At 41.1% G+C, this 8,542-nt stretch overlaps 1 pseudogene; it reads left to right on the top strand.

Annotated features, from left to right (window-relative positions):
- Positions 1 to 7,566: 7,566 nt before the first annotated feature.
- On the top strand, positions 7,567 to 8,081 carry LOC149052646 (uncharacterized; annotated as a pseudogene).
- The last annotated feature ends 461 nt before the right edge of the window (positions 8,082 to 8,542 follow it).

Raw genomic sequence — 8,542 nt, forward strand, 5'->3', positions numbered from 1 at the left:
TACCTACCTCCTCAAGATCTATTAGATTTGGAAATTTTTGTACCATTAAATATTAGAATCATGTGTAATATACTTAACTGCAATTTATCTTATTACTTATAGTATTTAATGTTTACACAATATTTAATATTTATATTTAATTGATATCTAAAATAGTTCTATGTATGCATAATGTAGAAGTATTTGTAAATTAATTCCCGCCTTGTAATTCAGTTTCTACTGCAAGAAGGCTGAATAAACGAACGATGAATGATGATGATGAAATTACTGAGCCCGTAAATAGTATGGACGCTGTAGATAGTCATGTTTTGTCTGGGGGTCTCCCAGAGCGCCCGAGGTTGAAGCGACCCCTGGCCCATCGGGCGTTTCCCTCCTTGCCGCAATTGAGGGTATGGATGGCGTCGAAAGTGAAAATGAATCAGTAGTAGATAATGTAACAGTGAATAATAATGAAAATATAACGGAAGAAAGTAGTAGTAGTATGGATGACGCAAATGAAATTAATGTAGTCAAAGATAATGTAATTAATGTAGTCGAAGAAAAAGAAATTAATATAGTCAAAGAAAATGAAATTGATGTAGAGACTAGTGATCTTGGTAGCCAGGAGTCGGGGAGCATGGAATGCAGCAACTCCCCCAACATTTCGAACCTATTTATTTTGAAATAGGCGCATGAATGGTGCGACGTTTGCTGCAATTAAATTCGACTCAAATTAAATTGATTCAACTCTAGCATGGGTTCGACTTACCAAGTTGCATAATGCGACAGCAGTTCGACGTGTCGGCAAACATCGCTCCAAAGACGTGCTGAACTCAATTCATAAATCATGCAAATTACAAAATAATTGATTTAAATGTGATAGACTGGGCAAATGCCACAAAAATACATACTCCCATATCTGCCAAACGCTATTTTCCCTACTGACGAGCATGCGCTGTACAAAGACAATTTCGCAACCAGGAATGGCAAGCTATAGAAAGTCATTGCTGCCACTATTAGATTTAATGGCCACTTGAAATTAGATTTAATGGCCACTCACACAGCTGCTGATATCAAGTTGCTTCAAGAAACAGTCGACAAGGTGAATTTAACGGTGGCGGGTCTACAGAAAGATTTCTTATGGGTCGAGAAGGATTTTAAAAATTTGACTGTTAATACATGCGAGCTGGAAGCCAGCATAGTCAGCTTAAATCAAGATGTAGAAGAAGGAAAGGCGAGTTTAGAGAAGTCAAACCAGAAGAATAATGAAGAGATAAATAAGCTGTGGTTACAGCTATTAAATTACGAAGTCTATCATCGCCGTGAAAACTTGCGTTTCTATGGAATAAGTGAAGAAGGAGAAGCAGAAGATACCAAAGAAACCTTATTGAAATATCTGGAAAACAGGTTCAAGATGGCCAACGCTTGGGATATTGAGTTTCAAAGGGTTCACAGATTGGGAAAGAGAAGCGACAAGAAAGGCAAGCCATGAGTCATCATAGCACGTTTCCTTCGTTACACCGATCGAGAAGCGGTCTTCTCTCTGCCTGCTTCCCTAGATAAAGAATCCGAAGTCGGAATTGGGCCTGACCTTCCTAAAGATGTGGTGGATATGTGTTAACCTCTTATCCCTAAGATGCTCGAGGTGAGAAAGCAGGGAAAGCATGCGGCCTTCAGCAGAGCAGAACCATATAAACTGTTAATTGACAGTAAACAATTCAATTAACTTTATCTTTGTTTATTCATGGATAATCTTTTCACTAGTTCGCAAGTGCTTACTGCTGGACCTTTATGTGTGTACTTATGGTAAGCAATTCCTAGGGTAATGTAAAGGAACCTATTTTTTTTCTCTCAGAATTGAATGATAGGAGCTCTTAAGATCTCTTATTTCACTTCATTTAGCTCCTCAATAACAAAAGCTTATTTCGCGTGGCTGAAGCGTATTCCCATGGGGCGGTTCCATTCCATCGTAGCTTTCAACAGTTCTTTTTTTACTGGCTACGTTTAGAACCTTTAGAACTTTTGGCCTTTTGTTTTATGTAGTGTTGCTTTATGTAGTGTAGTCCGACATCTGCTCTCTCTGAACTAATTTATTATTTATATCAATACGTGATGCCTCTTTTTTTTCTGTTTTTTTTCTTTCTTTTTTTTTTCTTTTATTCTCGTAGTCCAGTGTAGTGGTATTTTCTTTGTGTAATAGAGTAATGTAATGTAAATTTATGCATGTAGAAATTTGTGATGTATCTTACGTACTTGTAAAAACTGTAAAAACCCAAAAACAAATAAAATACAAAAAAAAATCTGTTGCGCTACGTGTCAAAGATATTGACTGGTGGATGACAAACAACATGCTAAAGCTCAATCAGGAGAAAACTAAACTGATTGTAATTAGTTCAAAATTCCACCCAAAGCCTGCCATTTCATATGTGTCAGTTGGTGATGAACAAATACTCCCCAAATCTTCAGCTAGGAATCTCGGTGTCATATTTGACAATTGCTGTAATATGGTGGAACATGTAAATGAGATCTGCAAAACGTCGTAATACCACTTAAGGAACATTTCTAAAATTAGGAAGTACCTCACTGAGGAAACTACGGAAATTCTTGTTCATGCATTTGTTAGTTCAAAACTTGATTATTGTAACTCTTTATTGTATGGCCTCCCTAAGCATATGATAAGTAGTTTGCAGTCTGTGCAAAACACAGCTGCTCGTATCGTTACTTTAACCAAGAAATTTGATCATATCACCCCTGTATTGATTCAACTGCATTGGTTACCTGTTCACTTTCGGATTTTTTTAAAAGTTTTATTGTTAGTTTATAAGGCACTAAATGGTATGGCACCATTATATATCACGGAATTACTTACCTTGGGTAGTGGCTAGACCTTGCTTGCTTGGAGCCGGTCTAGAAAAGGAAAAATAAGGCGCTTCCTTCCCTCCACTAGCACACCCTTAGCCTCACTTTACCAGGGTTACGGTCCCACTGCCTTGTGGTGGCTTGGGATAGCCAAAGGCTAAGGGAGTGAATCGCGACAGAAAAAACAGGAGTGGAGCCCCGTAAGGCAGTTTTGACGCTATATCATTTACTGGCAACTCCTGCAGTCGACCTGGTCCGGAATGTACTGGCCCTGCCTTTCCTTCGGACTCTACCAGCAAGATCAAGAGGGGGATTCTGGGACTTGGGCAAACCAGTATCTCCATATCAACCACCCAGGCAAGGGCATGGAGAGGCAACTTCAGCATGCCCTACGGTTTCGCCAGGCATGGAAACAAACCGGGGAGTGGCAGTTACCAGTTCTAAGTCATGGCTTGATTGGCGTAGAGCCAGACGCCAGGGGCCATTCCTGACAGTGGGAGGGGCTTTTTAGCCCCATGGGATAGCTACCGCCCGTTTAAACTGGGCAGCCCCCTGTCAATAAGGTGCTTTCCCGCCACTGCCCACCTATCTTGCTGGGGTGAGCAGGACTTAAGTCTGGAAACAGTCTAACAAGTGGGCTGCGACTTATTCACCTAAGAATCAAGGATCTATTAGAAGAAGACCAGCTCTTACACATGGGAGTTGGAACGTTCAAACGATGCTGACCGGACTTACCAAGGACATACGTGACATTGATTGGGCATGAAAAACAGCTGTCATCAGCAGAGAATTGGTTAGGCTCAAAGTTGATATCGCTGCTTTACAGGAAACGCACATAGCTGGTTGTGGAAGCCTAACAGAAAAGGAATACACATTTTTCTGGCAGGGTAGAGATGAAGATGAGCCCAGAGTACATGGAGTTGGTTTTGCTGTTAGCAACAAGCTAGTACATATGGTGGAACCAGGCTCAACCAAGTCTGAGCGCATCATGCACATAAAACTCAATACCGATCTAGGTCCCACCAACTTGCTTTCTGTCAACGCTCCAACCCTGACTTCGAGTACCAATGCCAAGGATACCTTTTACAGCCAATTAGATGATGCTATCAAACATATCCCAAAGAACGAAGTGCTGATTCTCCTCGGCGGTGTTGGCAAATGCAATGAAAATGGTCAACGCCTTCTGGAGCTTTGCACTTATCATCACCTCTGTATTACAAACGCATTCTTTGGCGTGAAGCTGCACCATAGGTTCTCATGGATGCACCCCAGATCTAAAAACTGGCACCAACTCGACCTCATCATCTCAAGACGGGAACACCTTAATAACATTTGTACTACAAGGGCATACCACAGTGCTGATTGTGACTCTGATCACTCCATTCTCTGGACAAAGATCCAGTTACATCCAAAGAAGTTCCATCGCGTCAAACAATCTTCTACACTTCGCATTAATGCTTCTGCTACCGCCATCCCTGAAAATGTCTCTATTTTCAATGAAATCCTGAGCTTGAAACTCGGAGACTGCCTGGAGCTTAACACAGAGGACCACTGGAGCCATATCAAGGACACCACCCTTGCTGCAGCATTAAAGGCCTTTGGCAAGAATGTACGCAACAGCCAGGATTGTTTCAATGCAAACATCGTGACTCTTCAGCCGCTCATCGAGGCAAAGAGGAATGCCCTGCAGAACTACCAGCGTAATCCATCATCTAGCTCTCTGGAAGCACTTCGGGAGGCCAGGCGTCGTGAGAATGTGAAATGTAAGATCTGTGCTAACAACTTTTGGATGAATCTCTGTGCTGAAATCCAGTTAGCTGCTGACACTGGAAATTCTAGGGGCATGTTTGAGGGTATCAAGAAGGCGATTAGACCTACACAGTCCAAGTCCTAACCACTCAAAACATCAACTGATGAAATCATTACTGATAAATCAAGACTGATTGCTAACGAGATGCCTGTTAATGATAATGAGATGGGAGATGGTGCCGTTCCAGATGAAAATCATCAGATTGTTAATGGAGTCTTACGTGTCACAGGTGGCAAGGACCGTGTCCTTTGACCACCCTCCACGCCAGCAGAGAGCTCCAACTTTCGAAAATGTGATGCCTCAGTGGCCAAAAGCCGCTTTGTTCACTCAGAACAAGAATACAACAGCGAAGTCAGTCTTCTATGCCATCACAAGCGCCGAAACCGACGCGTCAGATTCACTGCTTGCAATGTTAAATGAATGGGGAGGTGATTGTGGCACACAGATTCAACTAATTAGCATGACCACTCCAAAACGTGTTCTCTTCATGGGGGCAATATTCTTCCTTGTCACTGCTACAATGAACGTCTCTCTATTACCAGTTCATAGAACTACAATTTGCCCTTCATCTACCACTGATTTTTTTGGAATTTCTGGAGAAGAACAGCTTTAAGTCCAATTCCTATTTCATCTGAGAACCAACAACAATAAGGCAGACCAAACACTTACTTGTGATAGCAAAGGTTAGCAGAACACAGCGTGCATGTGCATTATATCGTGACTCTACATTGACTTTTCAACCGCTACTCAAGCTGATCTTCAACATAGAACTCAATCCTGGTCCAAATGGTTCCATCAACAATGTAAAGATTGCTCACCTTAATATTCGCTCGCTGAAATGCTGGGATCACTTTTTGCTTGTTAAAGAGACTATTTTATCAAACAAATTCGACATGTTTACTATATCTGAATCTTGGCTAGATGCCTCTGTTTCAGATTTGGAGATTGAAGTGCCTGGTTATAACATCTACAGGGTCGATTGAAGTAACAAGACTGACGGCGGGATCTGTGCATACGTCTTGAATACCTATCGTACAGAACTAATGGGTGAAATCTCTGACATTTCAACCACTGGTTTTCATCAGCTTTGGTCGAAAATAAAGGTTGGGAATTTAAAAGTCAATTATTATTTGGACTGTTTATAGACCTCTGGATACACCGCTTACCTGTTGGGAGAACGATTTAACAACAACTTTGATTTATGCGTTATCACTGGACAAGCCTGTGTACATAATGGGGGACTTAAACTGTAATCTTCTCAGCACCGAATGTAGAGAATGGAAATCTTTAACCAGCTTTTACGAGTCGTTTAACTTATTGCAATTAATTGCTGCTCCTACTAGAGTGACCAAACCGCGTCGGTATCTTTTAGATGTTACTCTTGCTTTGCAAACCAAACAAGTTGTCAAGGCTGGTGTCATGGACAGCTCGATTAGTGACCATGACATGGTCTTTCCCGTCCTACATCTGAAATTATCTCGACCTAAGACCATATATATTACTAGGGGTTTTAAAAACTACAATCCAGACGCTTTTCAGTTTGATATGTCCAGTGCACCCTGGTCTGTTGTGGAAGTATTTGACTACGTTGATGACAAATTACACACATTTGACCTGTTGTTCAACGAAATTCTCGATCATTACGCTCCGATTAGATCAATTAAAGTTCGTGGAAAACCAAATCCCTGCATAACGGAGGAGATACGTGAACTTATGAAATCTAGAAATGTCTGGCACAAAACAGCTCATAGAACTAATGATCCACATGCCTGGTCTACCTATAAAAACCTTAAACACCAAGTCAGGAAGTGTGTCAAACACTGTCTTGACAGAACGTCGTTGCTAACCGTGAGAAATGCCTTAGTTTTAAGTAAGTTGTACTTATGCTCGAATGTCTGGGCAAATACCACACAGAAAAATATACGGAAATTGCAGGTTGTGCAGAACTTCGCATGTCAAATCGTTAGCACGAAAAAAGTTTGTCTTGGTTACCTGTTAAGGACCAACTATACTACCGCCAAGCTATCATGGGTTTTAAATGCATTTCTGGACACGCCCCCAAATATCTGACGTCACAATTCATTACCCGAGAGCAAGTTACCAAGCGTACAACTAGGAGTGGCCAAAAGGTTAATATACCTCTTTTTAAAACAGCCTCGGGACAAAGAACATTTTACTACAGAACTATTGGACTTCGGAACAATTTAGACCCCTCGAGCCATTCAGTTCAAGTTTTTAAACATATCTTAAAGAATAAGCTTTTAGACAATTTTGGAAATACTCCCTAAACTTCATATATTTTTAGTATTTTTCTCGACTAAAAAGTTTAGATAATGTTGTAAATGTTTCTTAAATTTAATTTTAATTGTGTAGTTATAAGTAATTTAAATAATTGTTCCTGAAAAGCCCCATTGGGGAGGTAACAATAAAGTATGTATGTGTGTATTGTGACATTCAAGTCTATCTCAGCCAAAGAGAGAATCTTCCCCCTTAATTCTTTACGAGTTGACACAGAACATTTTGCACTACAAGACATCGATAAACGTCTTTCTTTCCTCACCATATATGACGCCCCCTTTGAGCTTTCAGACCTGGCCATTATTAAAGGTCTCGCTCCCTTTTGCAAAGTCCTGCATTACCCCTATGGCAAACACTCTTTGGCCCCAAACATTAAGAACGGCCTCCACCATTATTGTGTATGAATATTCAAGCCGATCCCCAGCTTCCTCCAGTTTGGGAAATATCAGATATTCATCAAACACAATTCCCAAGTACCAACCTGTCATAAATGTAATTGTCCTGGTCATTTCAGTAAGGTGTGTCCCAATCGTGTGTGTTTTAACTGTGAGTGTATCGGCCACGAGGCCCGTGATTGTCTGTCTCCTGTGTTGTGTTGTATTTGTAAGGAGGAAGGCCATATGGGGATTAACTGCACTTATTCTTGCTTTTGCTCAACGGTTTCTCGAACAGATGAGCAGGAAGATGTCACAGTAGAGTCTGATGAAGATGATCGTTTGAGCGATTCCTTGTGTGGTCACAGCGAAGATTATTTACTTTCCACCGCCTCCCCTCTAATTTCTGAAAGTGCCCACTGCTGAAATTTCTACTCCTCCTGATGCTATCTTATCTGGTTCTAGCAACTCACCTTCTGTTTCTTTGCCCGATTCCCCAATTCTAAGTTCTGATGGCCTCTTAAACTCTCTTGAATCTGTGCCTGATCCGCCACGTCATCGAATTCCTGCTCTTCTCTCTGATTCTCTTTTGACCGCTTCCAGACATTCCTCCTCACCTGTTGCTGCCAAACCAATGCCTCCTCCTCCTTCTCAACTCCTTGGAATCCGGTATGGAGGTCACCGTCAATTTGAACAGGAAATTGGTGGACGCATCACCAAAACAAACCAAGAAAGGGAAGAAAAAACCTTCAAATAAGTGAATTTATGTGTTATCATGTGCGAATCTTTTTTTCCAATTTTCTTCCTTCCAAATATGTAGTCATGAGAATTTCACATAACAAAGACAAAAGGTCCACATGGTACAATATATGAGGTACTGAGTTAAGAAATGTATCTAATTATAAAGATCTTGGAGTTATTATGGCGAGCAAAACGGCAAAGTCAGTTTTTGAAGCCCTCGCGAGTGCCGAAATCGACGCGTCGGAGATTGCCTGTTTACAGAGTAAAATGAACGGGGAGGTTATCGTTACTTTAGAGTCTATCTTGGCCAAAGAGAAATTCCTTCGGCTCAATTCTTTGCAAGTGGACACTGAACATTTTGCACTCCAAGATGTCGACAACCCTCTATCTTTTCTTACTATATACCATGCTCCTTTTGAGCTTTCCGACCTGGCTATCATTAAATGTCTCGCACCTTACTGTGAGGTTTTGCATTACCCCC

This window comes from Pocillopora damicornis, chromosome 1, assembly GCF_964200805.1.
Source record: "Pocillopora damicornis chromosome 1, jaPocDami1.2, whole genome shotgun sequence".
Classification (NCBI taxonomy): domain Eukaryota; kingdom Metazoa; phylum Cnidaria; class Anthozoa; order Scleractinia; family Pocilloporidae; genus Pocillopora; species Pocillopora damicornis.